This window comes from Chinchilla lanigera, unplaced genomic scaffold (genome assembly GCF_000276665.1).
Source record: "Chinchilla lanigera isolate Chin_1 unplaced genomic scaffold, ChiLan1.0 scaffold00015, whole genome shotgun sequence".
NCBI lineage: Eukaryota > Metazoa > Chordata > Mammalia > Rodentia > Chinchillidae > Chinchilla > Chinchilla lanigera.
The window spans coordinates 12,400,195-12,427,146 of record NW_004955416.1 but is presented as its reverse complement, the minus strand read 5'-3'; the positions used below and the strand labels follow the sequence as shown (position 1 = coordinate 12,427,146).

The 26,952-nt window shown below is 42.6% G+C and overlaps 1 pseudogene; it reads left to right on the top strand.

Annotated features, from left to right (window-relative positions):
* Window positions 1–8,589: 8,589 nt before the first annotated feature.
* The window catches only part of LOC102011311, a 20,123-nt pseudogene continuing 1,760 nt past the window's right edge, over window positions 8,590–26,952 (top strand).

Here is a 26,952-nt window from a genome sequence, read left to right as displayed (position 1 = left end):
TAATAAGAAAGATAATACAAACTAATAATCACCAAAATTGTACAAAGACTATTTAGACGTATTCGTAAATTCATGCTTCAGGGATTTGCTTGGAAAGAAGTAAATGAGAACTCAGCTGATATCTCAGATCCCATCCTAGGAGAATTCACTCCCAGAATCTTAATCAAGCCATTAGTCTTTGCTTTTAATTTAGATCCAGCTACTGTTTAAGCTAGGTGAGTTACTGAGGTAGAAAAAGAAACAAGGGAATGCGTTCAAACTCAAATCTACACCAACTGGGAGTGCTATTTGTAGGAACCTTTGTCTTTTACTTTAAAAACTGGATTACATGTGTTTAACTGTATTTGTGAAGATTCTTCTCCAAAGAATAGAAGAGAGATTGTTGTGAGAGGCTGCTAGTGTCCAGCTGTAACCTGAGGCTCTATCTTTTTGTGATGGTTTGTAGCTTTCATATGGCAAGTTTAACAGGTGATGTTCTGCAGGCTCAAGGCCTCACAGGAAGAGGGGAGCCTTCTCTTCTAATTGGAAAACACAGCCAGCCTTGACTCATAGCACAGTTGGAATCTGTGTCCTCTTTTCTCTTTCCTATCTGTTATGTGAGCTAAAGAAAGTCAAACAGAGGCTGATAAGTGTGTAGTGGCTCTCAACTGGGGACTATTTTGCTTCCTACATCATCCCAGGGAACACTTGGCACTGTCTGGGAACACTGCTGGTGGCCACAGCCTGGGGCTCACTACAGGTATCTCGCAGGCAGCAGTAGAACATATTGCTAATCATTCTCTAATGCACAGAGCAGCTCCCATAAGGGAAAGGCACCTGCCCCCCAAATACCAACAGGGCTGTTCTTTGAGGATCTTGCTCCATTGTACATAATATCCTCAGGAGTCTGTTAGGTTCTGTTTTCTAAAAACTCAGTGGGTGGAACATGGCAGTATTATTTTGTAGCAAGACTCTTGATTTTGGAGCTCAATACAATTGGATTTGTATTTGGGGTTCCTATTAGCCATGTGACCTTGAGCAAATCAGTTAACCTCTCTGAGCGTCCTGCTTATCTTCCACTGATAAATGGACATACATTATTTTACCATCTCTTAAGTAATTTTCTCTGTAGTTAAACATTTCTTAAGTTGGACTGCCTCTTACAATTGAAGGCATATCATAATTTAATTGAAAGTACTTTTTTTCTTAAAATAATGATATTCACTGCAAGATGTGGTGCCTCACCTTCATCAAAATGTAGTTATGATAACACCTTATTAGCAGGTTTAATCATAATGCTTAGCTCTCTCAAGGTTTAATGCCAGGATGGAATTAGAAGAAAACGGCCTGTTATGGTTTAGATCTCAAATGTCTCCCAAAGTCTCATGTGTTCAGAGTTGGCCATCTAAGCCATTTAGAGCTCATACCTCACCACAGTTTGCCCTAGGTACTAGGCATTCTTATGGTTTATATCTGGATGTCTCCCCAAACCTCATGCACTCAAAAGCAGAGCTATTGAAAGGTGATTGGATTACGAAGCATTTTAACTGACTTGCTGTTAGGAGGTGGGGTCTGGTAGGAAGAGATGGGGCCCTGGGGATGCTACCTGGAAGAGTAGCTACCTGGTTCTTCCCTTCACATTTTGCTTCCTGACTGCCATTACATGAATAGCTTCTCCTCCTCCTCCACTGTGCCCCTCTGCCATGCTATTTCTTCTTTAGAGCTGGCTGACTATGGACTGACACAAGGCAAAAGAAAGATTTCTTCCCTTAAGTTTCAGGCCTTGAGTATTTTGTCCCAGTGATGGGAAAGCATGCTAATACACAGCTCCTGCCTAGATCTATTTAAAATTGCTTCACTCTTTGTATTGTTAGTTTTACCTTCATTCTGGGAAAAGAAACAGTGTCTGTTTTTTGTGTCCTTCTGCTTTGAGCGACATGCTGTGTGTGTGTGTGTGTGTGTGTGTGTGTGCGCGCGCGCGCGCGCGCGCGCTGAGTACATACCAGAACACAGAGCTACAGAAGCTAGGTACTCTGCAGACCACTGCGCTGGAGACAGAGGCCTCACGCACCCTGTCCTGCTCAGGGATGGCTCAGACCTGGCTGAGCTGAGGCTTTGCCACCTTCATGAGGCTGGGTATGGATGGCAGTTGGCAGTGCCCAGGGCCAGGGCCAGCGTTGTGTGTGCTGCAGGTAAATTTTGCCCTGGAAGGCTGTTTTCTAGTTGTGCTGGCTCTGAAATTAATATGGGAATAGCCAAAGTGCATGTTGCTGTTTTTCTTTATGAATTTCTGTTTGGTTTCTGCACAGGGCAATAAAAGCTAATAATGGAGCTGTTTACAATTAACCCAAGTGGACTCCTGTGTGGCATAGAACTTGTGCTACAGCACCTGCCTGTTCCCTTGTGGGGTGCACCCCAGTACTTCCCTTGTGCTTGGAGCCCCTCCTCCTGCAGGCCCGTCCCCTGGATGGCATTGCTGATTGACACTGGGCCTAGGGTAACTTTTTCTCTGTAACAGGACACTTGAGTATCATCTTTATGATCAGTAGCATCTAGCTGGGCCTAGTGGTGCATGCCTGTGATTTCATCACTCTGAGATGTTGAGATAGGAGGACCTCAAGTGTGAGCACAGGTCAAGCAATGTGGTGAGAATTTGTCTCAAAATTAAAAAAAAAAAATAAGGAAGGCTGAGGTAGAGCTCAGTGTGAAGGCCCAGGGTTCAATCCTCAGTACTGCAGTAAATAAGATGAAATAAAACAGATCAGTAGCATTTAATCAACAATGTAGAGAAGATAGATCCCAGATCCCTACAATCCAGCATACCTAGGAATCAGACTGAATCCCGTCTGTCCTAGCCTGACAGTGACATCCTCGTGTGATGTGGGGCCACTTTCTTAACTTCGCTGATCATGGAGCAGCTATTGTTCGTGCTACTGCTACGACCACCATCATTTCACATAGTGAGAATCAAATGAGATGAGACCCATAAACACATTTTTAAAGGTAAAGATTGCTCCTCACCCATAGGAGACACTGAAATTTGTTCTTGTTTGTAAAAATCTAGATTTTTTTTCTTGTGTACTGGTTTTTTTCCTGAGTTTTGGTCCCTCTCCCTCCTTGGCCGTGAGCCCTCCCCAGCACTGAGTGATCATGGGAGCAGTTGGCCTGCCTGCTTTGAGTAGCGAGGCTGGTATAGCGCTCCTAAGTTTCCCCTTAGCTTGTTCTCCGCAGATGCTCCCTTGGCCCACAGCAGCCCCCGACCTGAGCAGAGCTTCTGAGGACCTTGGGTTTAGCAGGCGCTGGTTGTTGGCAGCGGCAGCTCTGCACTTCCTGGCTCTGTCTGCCTGAGGTTTCTGAGGGGGCTTGGGCCATGCAAGGTAACCCGAGACTTCACGGGAAGCTGGATGGGATCCTGGCTCAGTGGCCTGGCTTCCTTCTCACGTTTCATGACTGCAGCTTTGTGGCGTAGCCGAGGAAGTCAGCTGCTGCTGATTTACTTCAGAGCTGAATAAAAACCATGATTGTACTTCATCTACCAAGATTGCTGAAAAGAGATCTGCGGAGCAGGCAAGTAAAGGAAATTGCAGTTTCTCCACTGTGAATCTCACTACTCAGTGGGACCCATGGGGACACGAGGCTAGACATTTATGGGCCACTGTCCCATCCAAGCCTGGGCTCCCTGTGGTGAAGGAAGTGAGACAGAGCTGTGATGGGGAGGAGGGCTTGCAGGGTGTTCAGGATGGCCCCTAAACTGCCTTTTGGCCTTTCCAAATTAGATAGTCCCATGTAATTTCCAAAGAAGATGAGACTCTAATGAAAAAGCCACTTTCCCCTTGCCCACTTATGACATTTCTTTAAAAACAGTCTCAGGAGGTTACCTCTGCATGATTCCTTGGACAGACAGCCTTGATAGTATTTTTAAAATCTAAGGATTGAGTCAGGTGTGGTGGCGCACGCCTGTAATCCCAGCACTCAGGAGGCTGAGGCAGGAGGATCGTCGCGAGTTGGAGATCAGACTGGGCTACAAAGTGAGCTCGAGGCTAGCCTGAACTGCATAGTGAGACCCTGTCTCAAAAAGACAAAAAAAAAAAAAAAAGTAAGGATTGATAATTTGGGCCTGCAGGATATCATTTTGTGTGTCTAGGTCTGTTTACCTGTGCACAATATTGGGCTGCAGCTGCTATGTCTTTAATGTCTTTCTCAGGATTGTTTTTGTTTAGTTGTAAAATGTATGTAACCCAAAAATTGCCACTGGAGCCACTTTTAAGTGTACAATTCAGTGGAGGTGTTTAAATTCACACTGTTGTGCAGCCAGTCTCCAGGAACCTTCCCGTCTTGCAGGACTGCAATTCTCTACCCATTAAAGAGCTGGGCACATTGCAGGGGGCACCTCTTCAGGCCGGTTCCTACAGTCCCATCTAAGAATAATGTGCTGGAAGACCTAACTATCCACCCCAGGTCCTGCGCTATGGCTTGGATATAAAACATCTCTCCACGGTGTCATGTGTTTGGGGGGTGGATTTTGGAAGGTGATTGTATCATGGGGGTGTCAGCCTCATCAGTGTATTGACTGCTGAGTTCTTGGCTGAATTTGCTGTTAGGAACGGGGCTGGTTGAAAGAGGTGAGTCACCACAGGCGTGCCTCTGGAGAGCATATCTGTTCCTTTGGCTCTTCCTTTGCTCCCTTGATTCCTGGCTACAGTGAAGCTTTCCTCTGCAGGCTCATCCACCTTGTCACTTCTGCCTTGGAGCCAGCCAACCACAGACTAAACTCTCTGAAGCCATGAGCAAAAAAAAACAAGCTTATCCTGCTTGATTTGCAAGTGTCAGGTATTTTGTCTCAGCAACAGGAAAGTGAGTAGTACACTCTGGGCCTGCTGTCTCCCTTTCCCAGGAAGCTGCTGGCCGGTAGGCCCTCCTCATATCCCACAGGTGATGAGCTGAGTGCAGAACGTGTCCAAAGCCTCCAGTGGTGGGTCCTGTGGGTCCTTTTCCATCAGGCCCCTGTAAACCTGTGAATACCACAGTCTGTCCACACTATGATCATTGAGGCAGACTGCTGTTGAGCACATGCCTCTTGATTCTCACTCAACTCCATAGGCTTGCTGGGCAGGGGTGCTGGGCTCTTGTACCTTGAGGAGGTTATAGCTCTCCGAGCAAGAGCAGGATTCTGACTTTCTGCTCCTGGGAGGAACTTTCCAACTCTTCCTACCCTCTCATTGCTCTGAAAAGGAAACCTCTTCCTAGGGTTGTAGGTAGTGGAGAGAAATCCAAATCCAACTGGTTCCCAAGAGTACTCTGTCTTTGCTGAGGTATAGTGAACTCACTCAGCTGGCAGACCGCACCACACACTGCCCTGTACCCCGCCCCGCAGTCCATGGTCCCGGTGGGAGCCGAGCAGATTGCCATCAGACTGCAGGAGCAGAAGGCTTGCTTCCTGCTCTTCTGGCATAACTCACTCAAGAGTTGGCTGAGTTGCTGCCTCTCCCCTGGCCTCAGTTTCTTCCAGGACTAATAGACTGCGACTCCAGGGATTCACTTGGGAAGGAGCCTGTGTGGAAGAGATCCCTGCATCTCTGTTGTTTTGGCCCTTCTCTCTCCTCTTTCACTTCTGAGAATAAATACAGAAATCAGAATTCCTGAGACTGATTCAATTTTCTTATTTCTTTGTCTCATTCCTGCCTCTCTTTCTCCTTTTCTATCAATAGGGCACTTTAATTGATCACAGTTATCTACTCCTAAAAATAATTACCAAGTTTATAGATCCTCCAAGTAAACAACTCCTAATTTATGTGGGCTGTCTGTTTCAGCCCTCTTTGGGGAAATTATAGGTCTTTTTCATCTTGATTTACTCTTAACTGGACGGAGAATGCTCATACTGCCGTCACACGCCGAGCCAGAGGAGAGTTGGCCATTTCTCCTCACATATTAGAGTCATAATGAATAGTTCAAACATGACATCATGGTCCTTCCTATGCCAAGACACTCTGGAATCATATTGAAAACAGTACATTAGCTTAGAAAATGGATTAAAATGAAAACAAACTAGACTTGCTAATGCAGAAGTTTATGTTTGAATGTAGGCCCTGAAGCAAAGAGCCCTTTCTCAGAGTGAAGGGCTCAGGGACATGGAGCCCCACACCCTCCCTGTCCCCGCCCTGCTGGGCCCACACTGGGGTCAGTCTGGGCCTGAGGCCGAAAGGATGTTTTGCTGATCAGCCAATGCCTAATAATGAGTTTTTTTTTTTTTTAAAGATGTTATTTTCATTCCCACAAAAAAGCAAAAAGGAGGGCTGAATTCAATCCAAATTCCCTCAAGTCTTCCCAACTTTGAATCAGGCTCAGCATACCTAGTTCATCACCTCCCAATCTGGTCTTAAGAAAACTGAAGGGACACAGGACACAAGTGATTTCACAGCTTTGTTACGACCCCCAAATATCCCAGGAAGACTGAAGAAAGGACCGGGATTCCATACTTTGATGCCCCATACCCGGTGTCAGGCTGAGGTCCAGGCCCAGTGACTTGGTCCCTGGAGGTGCTGAACTAAAGGGTGAGGATGTGCTGACTGGGCTGCTGTGGGCCCCTGGGTGGGGGCCCAGTCAGTTGTCACTGGGTAAGGCATTGCAGGCAGTGGCCATCCCTTCCTGGGGGAGTTACCTTTGTGTGGAGGCCCCGCGCCTGGCCACCGAGAGAACGAAGCAGCGACTGGAATGCAGGCTGGGACCGGCTCTAATGGGGAAAGGGTTGGTGCTGGCTGAGAGAGGAAGGAGGAAAGCAGGGGACTCAGGCAGGGGACCTAGGCAAGGAGCCGAGGTCACCATCTGTGCATAAAGCGCCAGGACTAGTCACAGTTTTGTGAACCTAGTGGGCTCCAGAGGCAGAAGTGCACACAGGGGAGGGGCCCTGGGTGCATGGTCACCTCTGCTGTCACCACCAACACTCTACCGCGTTGGCTTGTGCGTGACAGCTGTTGCTGCCTGCAGGGTGTGTGGAAGTCAGTGTCATGTTGGGGTCGGAGTGAAGACACCCACAGTCCGTGCTTCCTGAGAAGAGAGCTGATGCCCCAAGGCCTGGTCTCCTGTGTCCATAGACAACGCATCCTAGAGTGACCAAGTGTCTCTATGGCTTGTGGATCCATGTCCTGCAGCAGTCTTCCCATGAGGTCAGGGAAGGGAGTGCTGCTGTGTCTTGTTGATTTACGCACAGCAGGGGATCATGGTCTTGCCCTGCTCTATTCGGGGAATACAGGCCCAGGAGGAAGGACCCCTCTGTCCCTTGCTCTTTGCCCCTTCCCCTTTGCCCCATGCCCTCTGCCCCTTTTCCTCTGCTCCATGCCCTCTGGCCTCTGCTGTCACATCCTGTGGTCTCTGCACTGTGAACTGAGCTTAGCTTCATCCATCCCTTCTACAAAACCACTGGTTCCCGCTCCAGCTCAAGGCAAGGACCTGTTTCTGAACTGCCTTTCTCAATGGGAGCTCTGCATAGTGGACAACGTATTAATCTTATTTATTTATCCTTTGTGATTCCAGGGATTGGCTTAGGGCCTTTGTACTGAGTTAAGTGTCTGCCTTTTTTAATTTTGGGAAAGATTCTTTTTAAGTCACTAAGTTGCTCAGGCTGGGCTCAAACTTGTGTGCCTCCTGCCTCAGCCTCCCACAGTGCTGGGATTACAGATGTGTACCACCAACCCTAGCTTGTTCTGTGGTTTTGATGTTTTGCTGTCTTGGGGCCCTGCTTACCTGGAGGAACTCTTCTTGCCAAGGCTGGCTAATCCTTGATGATGGCAACCACACTTGTGAGTGCTCCTTTATCCTTTCATTGAAAACCAATTAATCCAAAGCTTGCACCGCAGCCACCTTCTCTGTCCACCTCTCATGTGCCCACCCTCCCCTGCCCGGGCCCCCCAGCAGGTCCCACCCCTGCACACCCCACCATGCCCTGTCTTCTCATTGTGATCACCGTGAAATTTCCCCCACCCTCCTGTCTCCTGACAACCCTTAATGCCATGGCACAGTGCAGGCCTCCTCTTGGGATGTGAGATTAATAAATGAATAAATTACCATTAATAATAACAATAATTAATAAATTACCATTTCAATGCTAATCATGTGCTGGTCTGTGGACCTCACCTCACCTGAATAATAATAAAACTTACACTTTAAAACCACTAGGCCAGTGCACGTGGCAAATCACTTCCTGAATGAAACACAAAACAGTGCTGGGAGAATAAAAAGCAAAAGACCTGTTCTTGCCCTCAGAGAGCTTGTAGCCTATTGAGAATGATGATGTGGAAATAATTACAAGGGTGCTGTGTTCTGTGAGAGAGTTCTGAGCAAGCTGCTTGGAATAGGAAAGTAAAAGAGAGGGATTTCTTCAGCTCAGACTTGGATCACGGCGGAGGGTGAGTCAGGAGAGGTCTTCAAAAGGAGACCCGGAAGTTGTCTTTAACTGGTGTTCCTCGGACTGTGGGCAGGATTTGCAATTGTGTTGCCTCTCCAGAGAGAAGGCTGTGCCCTGTTTACAACCAGAGCTTCCCGCATTTATTGCAACACTGTGTGAATGAATGTGCAACACTATCTGAATGAATGAATGAATGAAGGAACGAACGAATGGCCACATCCATAGCACCTTCCAGCAAGAATGGGCCTTATATCCTGGCAGACAAGAAACACCAACCTGGTGTCATACAGGCCAGGTTTGGGCTGTAGACATTTTTGTCTGGCTTACATCTTGTTATAATATGGAATTAGTAGCCAATAACTAATGATAGGGTAATTTCACGTAAAAAGACACCTGAAATTTCTCATGTCCCTGGAACAAATCAGATGCAACACTGGAGTTTTGGCCTAAGCTAGATAACAGCTGCCTGCTTAGGAAGGGACATGAACTCTGCTTCTTTGACCTGTCCTTACCTGTTACCTGGCCCCTGCATTCCTGTGTCACTGGCTTGATTTTTTAAAGTCATTTCCAGTTATCTGTGCCTAGAACAAGCGTCTTACCCCTCCACATTTTTTTTGTGTTAATAGCAGATGAGAATATCGAGCCCTGGGGTGGGAGTAACTTCTGTACGGAGGTGAGGAAGGGTCTCCAGCCAGACCTTCCAGTTCCCTGTCCCCCAGGAGGACTTTCTAGCCTATAGACAACTTTCCTACTGCCTAAAACAGGCAGATGGACTCCAATGGCAGAGTGATTTACTCACGATAGAATGTCAAGTCAAAACACTGGAAACTACCATTGAATCTTGAGCTGAGAGTTAAGGAAAAGGAAAAAAATAGAAGTGTGGGAATAAAACAAAAGTTGAAAATATGTTTTATATTTTAGGAACTTTAGTTAAAAGTCTAGAAATGCGTATTCTTAAAGAAAGATTTCACATTGTTTCTAAAGGATAGCTACCCAAGTTGCTGAACTAACATACCATGTACCCCAACGCTGCAATAACTAGATGTGGGCTGGATTTAAAAACCTAAAAGTGAAGGAAGGGGATAAACAGAGTAATTAAAGCGGTGACGTGATATAACCAGAACTCATGTTTTCTCTTGCCTTTGCCAGGAAAAGGACATTTCCTTAAATCTTTAAAAGGTAAGAGTTTTAAAGGATTGAACTCTTTGCTCTCCACCTTTGTTTGCTATGAGAATTGGTTTACTCTAAGCTGATTATTAGTTTGCCCTGAGTTCGGGTGAATTGTATTGGACCTTTGAAAGGTATATCCCCTTAGATCTGGTCTCTACTGTGTTGATTTTCTTAAAATAGTCACTCATTAAATATAAGTACTTATATCTTATTTTATAATATAGCCCATTTTTAAAAATCATTTTGAATCCACTGAATAAAAGACTTGTAATATTTTATTCTTAGAAGGGATAAGTTAAGTCAGTCCCCTCAGGTGAAGAGGTGGATCCAGAAAGAAATAAATTTTTCCCAAATTATGCAGCTAAGTATAGTTAGAAACAGGAAGTGGCTCTCATATCAAAGATGATTTTACTGGGAAATCTTGGAACTTTTCATGGAGGTTTTAGTTTTTAAAGTAGTCAAGACATTTAATAAAAATGACATTCTACATTATGCTTGTCAGGTGCTTTCTTCATCTAAGCATAGATGTATTGTCCCCAAGAATTTAAATGGTTACACTGAATGCTACTCTAGAACTAATCCATGAATCAATCATTGATTTGTGATTGTTGCACATTTAGAGTTTTCCGACATTCACCATTGTTCTTGTGAAAATTGTTTTAGCTAGGTGTTTGCCCATATCCAATATGATTCACTTAGAACATTTACTCAGAAGTCAAATTATCTTTTAAGTTTTATGTCTTTAGATACATGCTGACAATTTATCTCCATAAAATTAGTATCATATTACTAAGTCAAGTTGAACAGTCTCTTAAATGTAAAGTATTTCAGAGTCATAACATGCTAATAAAAATTAGCAGAGAGGGTATCTTATTAAAAATTTTACTAACTGTCCAAGAATGGGATTTCCCTTTCCTCTTCAAAATGTGTACCTCAGTGTGTGTGTGTGTGTGTGTGTGTGTGTGTGTGTGTGTGCACATGTGCCCTGTATGGACACAAGGGAGAGTCATATGTTGAGCCCAATGTGGTGGCACATGCCTGTAATCCCAGTACTTGGGAGGCTGAGTTGGGAGGATTGCTATGATTAGGAGGCCAGCTGAGCTACATAGTGAGAGCAGGCCAGCTTGAACTACATAGTGAGCTGGGCTACATGGTGAGTCCAGGCCAGCCTGAATTACACAGTGAGACCTAGTCTCAAAAATAAACTCTTACGATTGATACATTGTGTCAGTTTGAGGAGTTTAGAAGCTTAACTAAGTAATTAGCAGTTCTTCAGCCTGGAGTGAAAAAGAGGTGCCCTTCCTGCTCTAGATTGTTATTCATTGTGTCAACTTGAGAAGTTTAGAAGGTTAACTATGTGACTCAGCTGGGAGCCAGGGTCCTTACTTTGAATTCGTCCTGAGCTCGTGCAACAGGAGGGCCTGGCGATGGTGTGGGTGTACAAGATCCCCCCTCAGGGTGGGTAGGCTGCATACAACAAAAGGGAAATGAGGAAGGACTGATTGCTGCTTCTTCCCAGGAGCAGCAGTCTTTACCTTCAGCTTGGTGGTCATCTCCTGGCTTCTGGTGCAGACTGTTTAGCTTCTGCCTGGGACTCTTCAGCCATCTGGTGTACGTTCTTTCTCCTTCATCACAGATTCTTCAGCATTCCAACACAGACCTATCAGCTTCCTGATATGGACTTTCACGGAACACTGCAGAGACCTCCAGACCTGAAATGGATTCTTTAATCTCCAGTGTGCAGACGCCCTTTGAACACTTTCTCCTCCAACTCTGTGGCTGACCATTGTAAGCCAAACTTGTCATTTCCTATACATTTGTGTGTCTTATGTTACGTCTGTTTCTTTAGTAAACCCTGGCTGGTACACAAACAAATAGCAATATGGTAAGTGCTGTTTTGAATTAATTCTTTTTGGTTTCCTTTTAGCTTTTTGAGTTTGATTTAGGCTTATTCACTTTTAAAAATTGTTTATTTTAGGTAATGTTTATTAAGGCTTTGATATTATAAGTCCAGTTTTAGTCACACTCAGTAGTTTTGATTATTTTCACTATATTGGTGCTACAGTTTTCCAAATAACATTCTTTTGGTGATTTAGACTTTCAGAGATAGTGTTTGTAATTTCCAAGTGGTTGGTTTCCAAATAGTAATTGTTAATTTTGTTTCATTATGGGAAGAGAATGAATCTTGTATACTTTTTACCTTGGGGAGTTTATTGCAGTTTTCATTTTGCCCTAGAAAATAATTTTTAAAATGTGTTCTCTGTTTATTTGAAAAGCATAAACAGACTGTAGCTTATAAAATTTATTGCTTTCCATAAATAAAACTTTAAATTTTATTATCCCATATTTTATTTTCTCTTGACTTAGCTTGTATCTGTTAAAAAGAGGTTTATTTGTTTCCTTTTCTGATCTTAATTTTGTCAGTATCTTCATATTTCTAGCTTTAAAATTCTACATACTTTTATGATATGTGCTAGATAAAGGCTTGTGATAATTATATGTTCAATCTGCATGGTATCTTTCAGCACAAAATAACCTGCTTTATCCCTTTGAGGTTTTATTTTTGGCCAAGAATTCCAATGTACATGATCTATTTGCTCCCTTTTGTTTGCTTTCATCTGACGTTATTGCGTGTCCTCTGCTAGTCTTAGGAAGATATGTATTTTATGTTTATTTATGTATTTATTTGAAAAGTTGATTGCGATGAGTAAGGAATACATACACATGTTAACATGTTTAAGTAGCACAAGACTGTACAGTGAATAAGTCCTGTGATTTCTTCCCTAGACAGAATACTGGGAGTAGGTTTTTTGTTTTTTTTTTTTCTTGATAGGCCTCTGCTTCTGTGCTTGTTTAAGCGAATGAGTGTGCACACATGTACATCTTTTTAAAAAATGGCAGCACGCTGTACACTTTGTCTCATGCTTTGCTGTTTTGGTTACCTCTACAGCTCGGGAGTGTTCAGACATCGCAGATGGCTCCTTCTTCACCAGGTCAAGGGGCGTCCTCACGCCTTTATCCATCGCCAGAGGCAGCATGTGCGGATCTGGCATCCTGACACCTTCCTGTCCCCTGCGGCAAATCTTCCCTCTCAGCATTTCTTCTATTTGAGAATAGCATCCCTCTCTCTTCAGTTGTTCACACTTGCATCCTCTTAGAGACGTCCTTGCCTCTTCTTTGTCCCTGTCTCTCTACATCTAGTCAGTGGTACAGCTCTGCTGACTCTGCTGTTGAAAAATCACCCACGTTTGCGCCCTTACTTCTGTCCCGCTGCAGCCACCTTTCTTGAGTAAGTCCCCATGCCTGTCCATGGGACAGCTCCCCTGCTTCTGCGCTGCCCCCTGCTTCAGTCTGCTCTGGACCACTGTGTCAAACCACGTCAAAATGCAGATCTGTGAACCAAGCTCTCTGTCTGAAGCCTCCCTTGGCTCCTGAGTTCTCTTGGGACAGGGCTCGCTTATGAATACAGCCTGCAAGGCTGAGTGTCAGGCGGCTCCTCTGTCTGACAGAATCTCTTCTTGGTCAGAAGCATAACATTGTCCATCAGTTAGCTTTCAGGTCCTTCAGTTAGTGCCACGCTTTCCAAAATGTGGACCTTTGCACATGTTGTTTCCTTTATTTTCATCTTATTTCCTCTTTGCTTAGTCAATTTCTGTTCACGTTTTCAATCTTAATCTAGACAAAATTTCCTCTAGAGCTGACTCACAGCCCTCACGCCTATTTCCAGTGCCATTTCTGCCTCTGACCTGCCCACGCCCTCTGCGGAGAGCCCTCGTGAAGGCGCCAAGCCCACCCAGATAACACAGGGCAGCTTCCCTTCTCAGGATGCCAACTTACATGTGTGAAGTTTCTTGTGCCGTGTAGAACAGCTTATGGCTTTACTAGGGCGTGGCCCTCTCTGAGAGGGTATTGGTCTCATAAATGCTGCTCCCTGTTCTTGGTTCAGGAAGGGGCCGGGGAGACCAATTTATTTTGGAAACATTTTATTTTATTCATTTATTTTTTTTGGTACCAGGAATTGAACTCGTAACCTCATGCTTGCCAGGCAGGCCCTGTGCCACTGAGTTAAATCTCCATCCCTGGAAACAGTTTAATATCCCAAGTGCTTCAAAATCTGATACTTAAAAAGGGTTAGGTACATTTACCTAGAAAATTGCTTTTTGGGTCTTCTGGACAGCTGTGTATTCTGGCCCTCAGACTGAAAGAGTTCAACAGGAAGGCTGTCACTGTGGAGTGAGTAGTGAGAGAGCCCCCACCTGGGGGGGAAAGCAGGGCTGTGTCACAGGTGCGCAGGGGCCCCTGGGGTGACCCTGAGCCTCAGTGATCTTGTCTGTTGAGTGTTAGCTAGGTGCAAAAAGCCACTTTCAGGGCTGAAGTTCTTTAATTTCAGGTCCAGTTCCATTCATTTTCCTTCTGTTTTCCGCAGCTAAATCGTTAGCTTTCTACAAAATAATCAATTGGAATTTCATAACAGCTAGACACTATTAGAGTGGCAGAGTCTTCACCAAAGCTTTTAAAAAATTACTTCATTGCACCCTCGTTTACTGTTAGGTCTAACTGAGGAGTCACACCACTGAGAAGGAGCGCTGGGCCTCCCTCTCCCGGACCAGGTGCAAGCTTAGGCTGCCTCTTTCTTGCTTTCTCTGTACTAACCCAGCCTGTGCTACCTCTGAGTCAACCCTGTGCTTATCCCGCCAGCTCACACAGAGTGCTGAGTTGCTTTTTAACACCTGGAAGCTTTGTAATGACATTTTAATGCGATGGAAGAGTGATGTATAATTGACAAGTTGTAATAATTACGTGAATTGGAAATGCAATTAACCATGCCTGTTCTTTTCTGTGGGATTAAAGGGCATTTTAGAGACTTAGTTTTGACTGGGTCTTTCACTTGGCACACACAGGAGCCGCATTTTATCCAGGTGTCCCCCGTTCCTTCCACTCACTTCTGACATCAGCAGTTTGCTAGGCACTTTGGTATAGAGCAACTGTGCAGGGTTCCTTGGCGATGGCCGCATCAGCACATCCACATGTATTGCACTTAACATTCTGCTTGCAGAAAGAGCTAGATTAACCTCATCTCCAGACAGTTGAAAGTGAATAAGAAAAACATAAACTCCTATGTTAAAAAAAAGTCTGCCATAAAAGGCCATTTGCAAGGTGTGACAGTAACTGACTCTTCTGTTTCTCTCTCTCTGTAATAGGGTAGAGGTGCCAGGGAGGGATGGCCATTCCCACTCCAAGAAAGTAAGGATGCAGAAGAAACTGTGACCTGGCTCTGAGCTAGTGTCATTCATGACCATGTTCCTGTCTCAGTCTTTCTTCCTTCTGCTTGATTTTTAGAATTCTTGTTACATTTCCTTATATCCTCCACTGCCATGGTGTCTCAGTTATTGTGTTGGTTTGGGGGTTATTTTTGCAAGGGAACACAATATATAATGCAGGACACATATTTTACAAGATTATTTCTAATAATCACTGAAAGAATAATATACAAATGAGTACAGGAAATCTGTCCCTACACTATAGACCAGGAATCTAGCTGAGGGCCTGGATCCCACAGAAATGTCCTGCATGAGTCCAGCTGAATACCTAGAGTTCATAACAATGCCTCCCATGAATCTAACGGTCGTGGGCCAAGAGCCCACGACAATGTCTCATGCAGACCTGTTTCACAGATCTGCGCTGGGAAGGCCCAAAGATCAGTGGTGGAATCTAGGAAGTCTGTGCCAGCGGGATGAAGGATCTGTGCTAGCAGGCTGAGGTATCTGCACTGGAGCGAGGAAGCAATGTGCAAAGTAAGAACTAGAGCTCCCCTAAAAAGTACCACAGCCATGCTTAGCAACAGTGAGGTCCCAAGCTTCTCTGATCAACAAGATGGCTGAGTTCCCAACAGGAAACCCAATGCAGCAAGCTTCTCCTGGAGACTGGCAGTGCACCATCTTCCCCTCTGGAGCAGGAAGCAAAGCTCAAGTAGGACCAGAGCTCCCCCAAAGTGAACCAAAGCCATTCTCAGTGCCAACAAGGTCCTGAGCTCCTCAGAGGATGAAAACAGTGAAATTCATTAGGAAAGCCAGCATGACAAGCACCTCCAAAACAACCAACAGCTCCTTACAGTTTTACCAGCTCCCAACAGCCTTTCATAGCTCCCAACAGCCTCTTTAGTTCCCAAAAACCTTTCTTCTTCTTCTCCAGGTCTGCCTGTCATGCTACTGGCAACAGTCGCCAGGTGGACCTCCCACACCCTGCACTACACTTACCCAGTTCTGACGGGGGTTATAAGTTGACCACCAATTAGCAATCCACTACAGTTATTTTTTTACTACTGGGACACAATACTTGACACCCAGAAGGTAAAGGAAGAGAGGATTATTTTGGAACACAGAGTGTAGAGATTTCAGTCATTAGTCAGCTGACTCCAAGGTGGGGTGGCATGGCAGAAAAGAAACAGTCCCTGGCAGGGCAGGCAGGAAGCAGAGAAAGGGTGAATGAAGGAAAGACTGGGAAAGAGATACACATGTTGCAAGCACTATCCCCAGTGACTCATCTCCTCCAGGTTTTTACTTTCCAACATCGCACTTGGCTATAAACTTAATGGACTAGTTCAGTGGTGCCAAACCTGTGGCACATGTGCCACAGTGGTCTCTAAAATGTTCGCCATCACTAGCCTAGCCACTAATTAGTATCACACCCCCATGACCTAATTGTACCTCCAAAGTCCCAAGTATGAGCACATGAGACTTTGGGGGGACATCTAGATATAACCATAATATGTGGTCTCCATCTTTACTGTGTAGGAGAATCCTTGAAAGAGCTGTGTAAAGACAGATACCTGGGCCTAATTGTAAGACACTAGGATTCAGGAGACCTGGAGAGAGGCCTTGGAATTTGCATTCCTAACAAATTCCCAGGAAGGCTGCTGCTACTTCATTGCAGAGTAATAAAGTCTTTATGAATCAAGTAATAAAACATCTCCCTTGTAGTCTTAGCAACTTGTATCTTCTCTTGCTCTGTTGTTCTTCTTTCTTTTTTTTTTTTCTTGGTACTAGGAATTGAACTCAGGACCTTGCACTTGCCAAGCAGGAGCTTATGCTACTGAGCTATGTCTCTGTTTCTTTGAAAGAAAGAGGGACTTCTTGGTTTAAAGCCAATTTGAAAGAGGCAGAAGACATTTCCTTAAATTAAAACAGGAAGACCATTATATTTGCATTAAATGTATTCTTGAGCATCTGGGAGAGCTCTACAGATATCTGTAAAAGAATGACAGTGAGGGGAGCATCCCTGCCCACTGGGCATGCTGCGCTGGGCAGCTGAGAGGGGCAGAGAGTTTGACACGAGAGTGCCTCATCTATAGCTCAGGCCTCTGCCAGAATCAAGGCCAGAGGTATTTTTGCTGTATTGCCTGGAAAATTTATGTATTTCTCCCAAAATAAGACTGGGTCTTAGGTTAATTTTTGCTCCAAAAAACACAAAAGGCCTTATTTTCAGGGGATGTCTTATTTTTTCACATACAGCAATCTACATTTATTCACATACAGTCAGGTCATGTTCTTCTGGAACATTCTCCTAACTCTCAAACCCTGAATTCTGGTCTGAATTTCTTGCAGCTCCATTTCCTCTAGCACCATTGGCCCCAGTCTCTCATATCCAGCAAGAGGGCTATCCTTAAATGAGTGCATCTTGTTCACATGCACTACTCACGGTGTTACAGCACACGATATATTGATTTAAAAAGACTCACAGTAGACATAACCATATCCGTTTGTTATCAAGTGCTCATGTTATTTGTGTGTTGTATCTGGACTCTGACTGGTCATTTGGTGATGAGTTTCGAGTTCATCTGTTAATACAGGTGGTTACCTCTTGTTCATAGGTGCCTGACAGATATTTAAAAATTCTTATTATTTATTTAAAGCATTAGTGTCAATATTTATTTGTATTTAATTTTAATTAATATTATTATTTTATAATGCTATACATCCATTGTGTGTTGCAGTAGATGTACTAAATGAGTCTATTTGTCTGATTATCTTAACTGGGGCTTATTTTGGGGGGTAGGGCTTATATTATGCACATCCTAAAAAATCATGCTAGAATTTATTTTCTGGTGAGGTCTTACTTTCAGGGGAATATGGTATACAGTGCCTATTTGGTAGGGCATAGAGTTTACTCCTGTGAAGTAAGATAGTTGCAGTCTTAGTCTTCTTGTGTTTTTACTTCTGATACGTATTTTTGATCAAAGATATGTGTTTCATGTCAGATCCTTATGGAGGAATAAAATGAAGGGTATAACATGGTCTCTGTGGGAAAATACCTCCCATAAGACTTGTCTTTTTATGGTAGGGTGTTTAAGAGTGCTTTTGGAGCAGCATGGGACTTGTGGCAGAAAGTACAACTTTCTTGGTGGAACCTGAGATCGCAGGGGGTACGCTCTGTCTGGTTTACTTCTGCACCATCCTGCTTTTGGGGAAGGACAGACATAGAGCATTTTACATATAACAAATATTCGTTATTCTTAAAGTAAGCACTTACCATTACAACAAGTGGTGTCCCTGTTCGTGATGCTCCCCTCTCCATGGGGGATTTTCCTACAGGAGAGTTTCTGTCCACTGTGCAGGATGCCTTTCATTGCCTCCTTCCTGACCTTCAGCCTGGGATTCTCCCCAGAGCTGCTGCAGCCTGCAGCTACACCCAGGTGTAGTCACCAGCATCTCCCTTTGGAGGCCCTGGGACCATCATAGAGGACTTGCTGGGGGCTGGGGAATGCACTTGTGAGCAGAATGATGGGGTTCATGCTTTCCCCACAACCCTGCACCAGTGGGGTTGAGGATTCATGTGTCAGACCTCTGTCTATGTCTTAAGGTCTCACACAGATTCTGAGGGGAATTCCGTGCAGCTGCTTTGAGGGCTCTGCCTCAGTGGCTCTTGACAGCCACCAGCTCAGTAACCACAAGTTGACTGGCCTTTTCTCCCTGTTGCATACCCAGGCTTTTGGGCCAGTGGAAGGATTTCAGGTCACTGGGAATGTGTCCCTGAAAGGGTCAGTGGGATCTTTCCTGTCTCTTTTTGCCTCTTGGCCACTATGAGCTGAGCAGGGCTCCTTCATCCTGTGCTCCTGCTATGATGTGATGTGCCACCGTAGGCCCAAAGCAACAGGGCCAACTCACCATGGACTGAACCTTTGAAATTTGTGAGCCAAAAGAAATCTTTCTTTCTTTTTTCTTTCTTTTTTTTTTTTTTTCCAGTACTGGGAATCAAAATCATGACCTCACCCTTGCCAGGCAAGCACTGTGCCGCTGAGCTAAATCCCCAACCCCAATCTTTCTTTCTTTTAACTTGATTTTCTCAAGTATTCTGTAATAGCAATGGAAGGCTGACTAGCATAGTCTTGTCACTTCTGCACTATTTTTGATAATATCTGCTGTTACTTTATAGAATTTAAGTGACAGCCTTTTAGGAATTTAATTCTTAATCTCTGCCTCCCAAACTTCTCTTCCTCAATTGACTAACCTTACAAAGATGATATCTAGTTTGCCATCAGTTGAATACAGATGTCTTGACTCACCTAGCCTAGAGAACAGAAACAACTGGTTGTTTTAACTGAGTTATGTCTCTACCTTAGATTTTCTTGTTTCATTTTTTACATTACTTAGATATTGCATATGCTTATACTTGTGTACAAATTCATAAGTAGGTATGCATATATGAACCTACAGGGTATTTGATCCAAAAAGTTAAAATGGGGGCCAGGAGTATAGCTCAGTGCCTTAAGCACCTGTCCGGCAAGTGAGAGGTTGTGAGTTTGATTCCTCAAAAGAGGAATCAAAAAAAAAAAAAAAAAAAAAAAAAAAAAAAAAAAAAAAAACAAAAAAAAAAAAAAAAAAAAAGGAACCAAAAAAGAGGAACCAAAAAAAAAAAAAGTTAAAATGTTTTATGTGAGAACTGGGATGACAGTGATATGCCTCTATCAAAGCTTGGAGCTAAAGCGATCCTTGGGGTGCAAACTTTATTTTAAACTTTGTATTTTGACACATAAAGTTACAAGAACAGCTCCAAAAAAGTTCCTTGTATTCTTCAACAGACACTCTAAGTTTTAACATTTTACCACATTTATTATGTTACTCTTTTCATCTCTTTAACACATGCATTATGGGTATAATAAGTTTTATATAAATGTATATATTCACATACGTTTTTATGTAAGCAAAATTCCCTTAGCTCTCTGAGAGTAAGTTGCAGATGTGACATATTTTGCCTCTAAGTAGTTCTGACATATTTCCTAAATACAGGGGTCTCTCATTGAACAAGGGTCACAGTCATGAAAGCAGCACAGATACACCTCTATCTACTCATCTATGAACCAGGTTTGGATTTTGCTGATTGTCCTTATAATGACTTTTATAGTCAAAGAGAATTCCAGATCATATATTACATTCTGATATCACATCTCTTTGGTTTCTATTGTTTGAACAGTTTCTCAGTTTTTCTTTGCCTTCTATGAACTTGTCTTTTTTGAGAGATGCAGGACATGTACTTTGCAGACTTCCTCTCAACCTGCATTTATCAGATGTCTCCTCACAAGTCGACTAGGGTTATGCATTTCAGGTCAGGATGTCACAGAGCTGATGCTGTGTTCTCAGGACCTCTCATTAGGAGACACTTCAAGTCTTGCTGTCTTATTACTACTAATTTTAGCTCATCAGGCTTTTTCTTGTATTAAGTTATCATTTTCCTGTTGTAATTAATAAGTATCATGTAAGGAAATCCCTCAAACTCTAAATAGATATCCTATTACTCATTAAACTTTCACCCACTAGTTTTAGAATCCATTGATGATTCTTGCCTGAATCAATTATTACCACAAAGTTGCCAAGTAGTGATTTTTCTAGAAAAACATCTTCAGAGTTCAGTCTTTTGGATGGCCTTAAGAGCCATTTTATTGAATATTTACACACACCTAAACATAAAACTTAGTGGGCGTATGAGTCAGCTCAGGCTGCCATGACAAAATACCACACACTGGGTGGTTAAAAAACAGAAACTGATTAACCAGTTTCCTCACAGATCTGGGTTGTGGAATCCAAGATCAGGGTGCCAGGGAGAGAGAGAGAGATAATCAGACAGGTAAATAGAGATAGAGACAGAGACAGACAGGGAGAGACAGAGAGACAGTGAGAGAGAGACAGGAAGAGAGACAGAGAGGGAGAAATGGAGACAGGGAAAGAAGGAGAGAAGTGGAGAGGACAAGACAGAGACAGACAGAGACAGAGAGACAGAGAAAGAGACAGAAAGAAAAGGAGAAATGGAGAGAGGGAGAGAGAGACAGAGACAGAGAGAGGGAAAGAGGAGAGAGAGGGGAAGGGAGAGAGAGAGAGGGAGATAGAAAATCTTTCCTCTTGTTATAAAGCCATAGTCCTGTTGGCTTAGGGCCTGTATTAGTGTTCTCTAGGGAAAGAGAATCAATAGGAAATAGATGTGTAATTACACTAAAGGATTATTGGATAGGCCTACAAAATCAGAGCCAGGAGAGTGCACAGTCACTATCTGTGTGCAGGAGACCCAGAGGACCCAGTAGCTCTTTAGACCAAGAGGAGAGAAGCTGCAGAATAAAGTGATGAAGGAGGCAGCACCAGTCAAAAGTTGATGGCCTGGAAGCTCCTTGGAGAGCCGCCTGTGTGAGTCTGCATTGGAATACTGGGGAAACAGGAGGCCTGGAGACCAACAAGGCAAAGGCAGAGACAGCAAGGAGCGCACCAGCTTAGGCAGATTGGAGCTCCTCGAAAAGGGCCTGCTTCCTTCTTTTTTCCCTTGTGTTCCACCCGGCCATATTGGTTGGTGCCACCCACAGCTGGGGTGGGTCTTCCCCCTCATTTTGCTGGTCTTCATGCCAGTCATCCACAGACACATCTAGAACTGTGCTAGGCATTTCTTAATCCATCCAAATTGACATATGCTGATTAATGGTCATGGGGTCCTACTCCCTAAATGCAGCCACAGTGAGGATTTGTTCTTCAACATACTGATTTTGAAGTGAGAGTGAGTAATTCAGTCCATTACATTGATATTATTATAATTGGAATGCTATCTTCTTTATAAATTAATTTTGTAAAATTGAAATTTTCCTGATATGCAAACTTTGCCTCCAGGGACATGGTGTATGTCTTAAGCTTTTCTTACATTATTTAATGAAAATCTGTGGTTTGCTTCATTTACACGCAGCATACACACTGTTATGTTTATTCGAGGCACTTTAGATTTATTTCTTACCATTCCATAGGAAATATAATTTTCACTATGGTTTCTAACTAAAAATCTTTGAAATACAGGAAAACTTTCTTTCATGTACTATTTATTTAATATTTGCTAATCAGTTCCAATAATTTTCCAATTGATTGTCCTGACGGAGGGACACTGTAGCTCCAGGTGCTGCCTTGCACTGAGGGGTGGAGGAGAGGACACCCCAATTCTCCCCAGATAGAAAGTGCCAGCAGCACATCCTGGTCACAAGGTGACTTCGCATGGACCCTGAAAATTCCACTTCAGGTTAGGGCCCCATTTTCTGTGAGTATCAACAATAATTTTAGAAGTATTTTTGAATTCCCAAGTGTTTGGATTTCTTTGGCTATGCTTTTATTCAAGAAGGTATTTTTTGAATTATCATGAAAGAGTAAGATGTACTATTTCTACTTTAAAGTTACTGAGTTTTGTGTTCTTTTATATTATAGAGTTAATTTTTGCAAGTAATCTAGAAACATTTGGGAAGGGTATTGTTATAGTTTGGGGTTTTACAAGGGGAACAATACAATGGAGGACACTTAATCAGATTATTTATAATAGTTACCCAAAGAATCATATACGAAAAGAGTGCAGGAAATCTATTCACACACTAAAGACCAAAGAATCCAGCTGAGGGTCTGGATCTCACAATAATGTCCTGCATGAGTTCAACTGCAGACCTAGAGCCCATAACAGTCCCCCTGCTACAAGTCCAACTGGAGGCCAAGAGCCTACGACAATGCCTCATGCAGGCCTGTTTCACAGATCTTCGATGGGAAGGCCCAAAGGTCAGTGGTGGAAGCTAGAAAGTCTGTGCCAGCAGAATGAAGGATCTGTGCTAGCAGGCTGAGGGATCTGCACTGGAGCCAGGAAATAAAGCTCAAAGTAAGAACCAGAGCTCCCTCAAAAGGTACCACAGCCATCCTTGGCGACAGTGAGATCCTGAGCTCCTCCAATGATGAGAACAGCAGAGCTCCTCCAGTGATGAGAACAGCAAAGCTCCTATCAGGAAAGCCAGCACAACAAACTTCTCCAGGAGACTGAACAGTGTACCATCTTCCTCTCTGGAGCCAGGAAGTGATGCTTAAAGCAAGGACCAGAGCTCCCCTAAAATGAACCATAGCCATTCCCAGCTACACCAAGGTCCCAAGCTCCTTTGATGATGAGAACAACTGAGTTCATCAGGAAAGCCAGCATGACAAGCTCCTCCAAGAAAACCAACAACAGCCCCAGTTGTTGCCCATAACAATCCCCCCACTACAAGTCCAACAGTTCCCAATAGCTTCTCTTCTTCAGTTCTGCCTGTTATACTGCTGGCAACAATCCTCAGGTGGGCCTTCCACACCCAGCACCATGCCAGTTCAGTTCAGCTGGTGTTGTTACAAGTCGACCACCAGTTGTTAATCCACCACAAGTATATATTTAGTGTTTGAATGGCAAAGCTTAATTTTTAGCTGTTACTTACTGATTTTACTGTCAGATATTCCATTTAATATAATTTTTATTAACTTGATTTTTCAAACACACAAAAAATACACTTTAAGCCCTTACACCATGCTTGTGGTTTCTCGTCTGTCTCTAGCAGACAGACTGCATCTTCACGACAATTACACAAAACGTAATATTTCTTAATTGTTATAGATTGTTAGTTCCTCTTTGTCATTATGAAATAGTTGTTTGGAATTGTTTTTAATTTGATAATATTGCTATTCCTTTTTAATTTTTCTTCACATCCTGTAATTATATCTTAATCTTTTTACTCTAAATTGCTTATTTATTTTAAATAAGACATGTATCCCCAAATAGAAAAGTTGGATTTTATTATTTGAATCAATATTAGAGATTTTACTTTTTTAATTAGGAGCTTAATACATTCCTATTAATTGTGGTAATAGATGCACCTGGTTTTAGTGATTTTGTACTTTCTATGTCTGCTTCCTTATTGTTTTTATTGCTTTTCCTAATTCTTACATTAATCTTTTGTGAGCTTTTAATCCTACTTTTCTTTCTGGTATTCCAGAAAATTTCCATACTATTTTAAAATTCCATTTTGGTCACTTTCTTTGTGACACTGGGGATTACACTCTGGTTAATCTAAGGTAAAGTATATCCACATCAGATACCTTTTTGTCAAAAACAAGAATGAGAAAATAATTATTTATTTTGTTTCCTGTAGGGGAGAATTTGTCCTGATTTAACTTTATCTCTATGCTTTCCATTTCTTTATTGATTTGTTTTATTTTTATAAACTTTTATGTGAATACCTAATACTTTGTCTTAATCAAGGCATTTTCTGATTATTAAGTTAAATAATTAATAAGCCAATAGGTATTATTGATTATGATGCATCTTTTTTCTAAGAATGACATTACATTGTTTTATAATCATATTAGTGTTTATGTTGATATATTCTTTCTTTCATTTTTATATTAATTTGCTCATTGTCTCTGCTTTTGACAATTTCCCTTTCATTTTGGCATTCTTAATTTCTTTGTCAACTGGGCTACTTCTTCCAGAACTAACTTTCCCTGAGTGAGGTATATGTTCATATATTTTAGTTTTTTCTGTTTCTTTCTCATTTTCTAGCACTTGAAGAACATTTTACCCCGTATATTTTTCTGTTATAACAACGAATCCAGAAAAGAGAATGTCAAGTCTTTATTGTTAAGTCATTTGAGGCAAAAAGCACACCTATGATTTTTAGATGGTAAGGCCTTTTTTAAAATAAAAGTTACTGTGATGTATGGAATTCTTCAGACATGATAAATAAACTACATATAGTACTTAAAAATCAATTCTAGTAAGTATCTATAACTTTATGGCATCACACCAAGTCCTAATACTCTTCCTGACTATTGAACAAATTCCTAAACCCGCTGGGTATGGTGGCGCATAGCTGTAATCCCAGCACTCCCAGCACTCGGGAGGGTGAGGCAGCAGGATCTTTGTGATTTCGAGACCAGCCTGGGCTACAAAGTGAGTTCATAGCTGGCCTGAAGTGCACAGCAAGATCCTGTCTCAAAAAGACAAAACAAACAAACAAACAATAAAACAGAAACAAATTCCTAAACCTGAATTACCTATTATTAATTTGTGTCCATTGTTAAGCCCTGTGTATGAGTGACAAAAAAATAGAATTCCCATTCATTCCACAGTTTTTCACATACTGGGCTAAGTCATTTAAATGCTGTTCCTTTTCCTTCTAAAACACTTCTGGGGGTAGGTTACACACCACAATGCTACACCAGAGGAGACCAGAGGTCACTGTGTGGTATACGGTACCATCTCAAACCTGCCAGGAGATACACTTGTCCGGGTCAGCCAGATTCTGAAGCTGGGTAGGGTGCTCTCCTGTGCTGTTTTAAGGAAAACATGTGGTGTTGTCTTGATATATGCTCTCCAGGCCCTGTGCAAACCTGGGGTCATTTGCTGTTTGCTTGATGATGTATTGGAATGTCAGGTATTTTTTAGGGTTGCTTCTCTTTTGAATCACTTTGAAATCTGGCTTATCATCCCTGGCTTGTCACTCTTCAGTATCAGTTCACTGAGTGAGGAGTTACAACCTTTACCAGCATAGCCCCAGTAGGAATAGTTTTTAATTATGGGCTCTACTGTTAGTCTCAGTGGTAATCTCATCTGCAACTTCAAATCACCAATACACAGAATTAAGGCAACATTAACTTTAATACAAAGGCTTTTAAACAATTCTATATGATTGCATATACATAGAAGAACTTTCTGTGATGGTCTTGACATATATTGATGCAGACCATTGTAATTTTTAAAGTTTATTTATTCATGTATTTCTTAATTAACCTAACTTTTTGAGCTCCTGCAATGTGCTGGGTGTGGTCCTGAGTTTTGGAGAATCAGAGATCAATAAAACATGATCACAGTGCTGCTGAGCTCATTGTCTAGGAGCAGGGTGTCATACAAGGAGATGAAACACTACATAATATAGGAAAAGCAATAGAAGCAAATGTAAATAAAATGAGAAGGAACCATTATTCAATGGCAGAAGGCAGTGAAGTGAGGTTGATAGGCTTTGGAGTTTAAAATGCCATGATCCAGAGATTCTATTCACAGCCAAATTTATGGCTCATGAGCAGAAACAAAAGGAAGACATTGTCAGACTTGCAAGCTCTCTGAAATATACAGTTCCATAGTCTTCCCAGAAATTTTATTTGTAGTTATATACTAGGCAACTGTGAAATAAATCAGAACCAGGAATTCAAGCAGGAGAATTCACTGCACAGAAGGGACAGAGAAAAGTCGTAAAATATTTCACAGATGAATTAAATCTAAATAATTGTCATAACTATGGTTGTAAAAGATAACTTAAATATCACAGGTAATCTGTTAAAGCTGAAATTCATAGCATAGTAAAAATAATTTCCTATTCATAAGCTGGTAGAAAGAAAACTCCCATTGTACTATTTAGAATCAGGAGAGGTTGAGTGAGAAAATATAAAAGTTACTGTGTATACTAATTTCTTCAGCTTCCATGGTCATAGTCAATACACACTCTGTTACGGTGAGTGTAATGGAAGAAAACTTAACTCTCGGCACTCATGAGGTTTTAAACCTATTTTCCTAAATGCTAAAGAAGGAAAAGTCAGTATGATATGGCAAAAGAAATAATGAACACATATGAAAGTAAGAAAATATAACATGGACAACAGAAGTAAGGCTACCTACACCAGTTATGAAACTAAACATAATTGAGTTGAATGCTCCCATTAAAATAGAACATATCCTTAGAAGAATCAAAAATGGAATTTGACTCTATATTGTGTTTAAGAGACATACCTAAAGCAAAGAACTTCGAGGCGTCGTGGGGGAGGTGGTGAAGGAGGAGCGCACCCTCGGGCTCTCTCCGGCATTAGCGGGCATGGAGGAGGCAGAGGCCTCCGGGAGCCACCTCAGTGGTGACCTGGACCCGGCCGACAGGGAAGAGGGAGCTGCTTCTACGGCTGGGGAAGCAGCCAAGAAGAAGAAGCAGCAGAAGAAGAAGAGTAAAGGGTCTGGTGCAGGGCAGCAAGAACCTGATAAAGAATCAGGAACCTCCTTAGATGAGGTTGCAAAACAGTTGGAAAGACAAGCACTGGAGGAGAAAGATGATGATGATG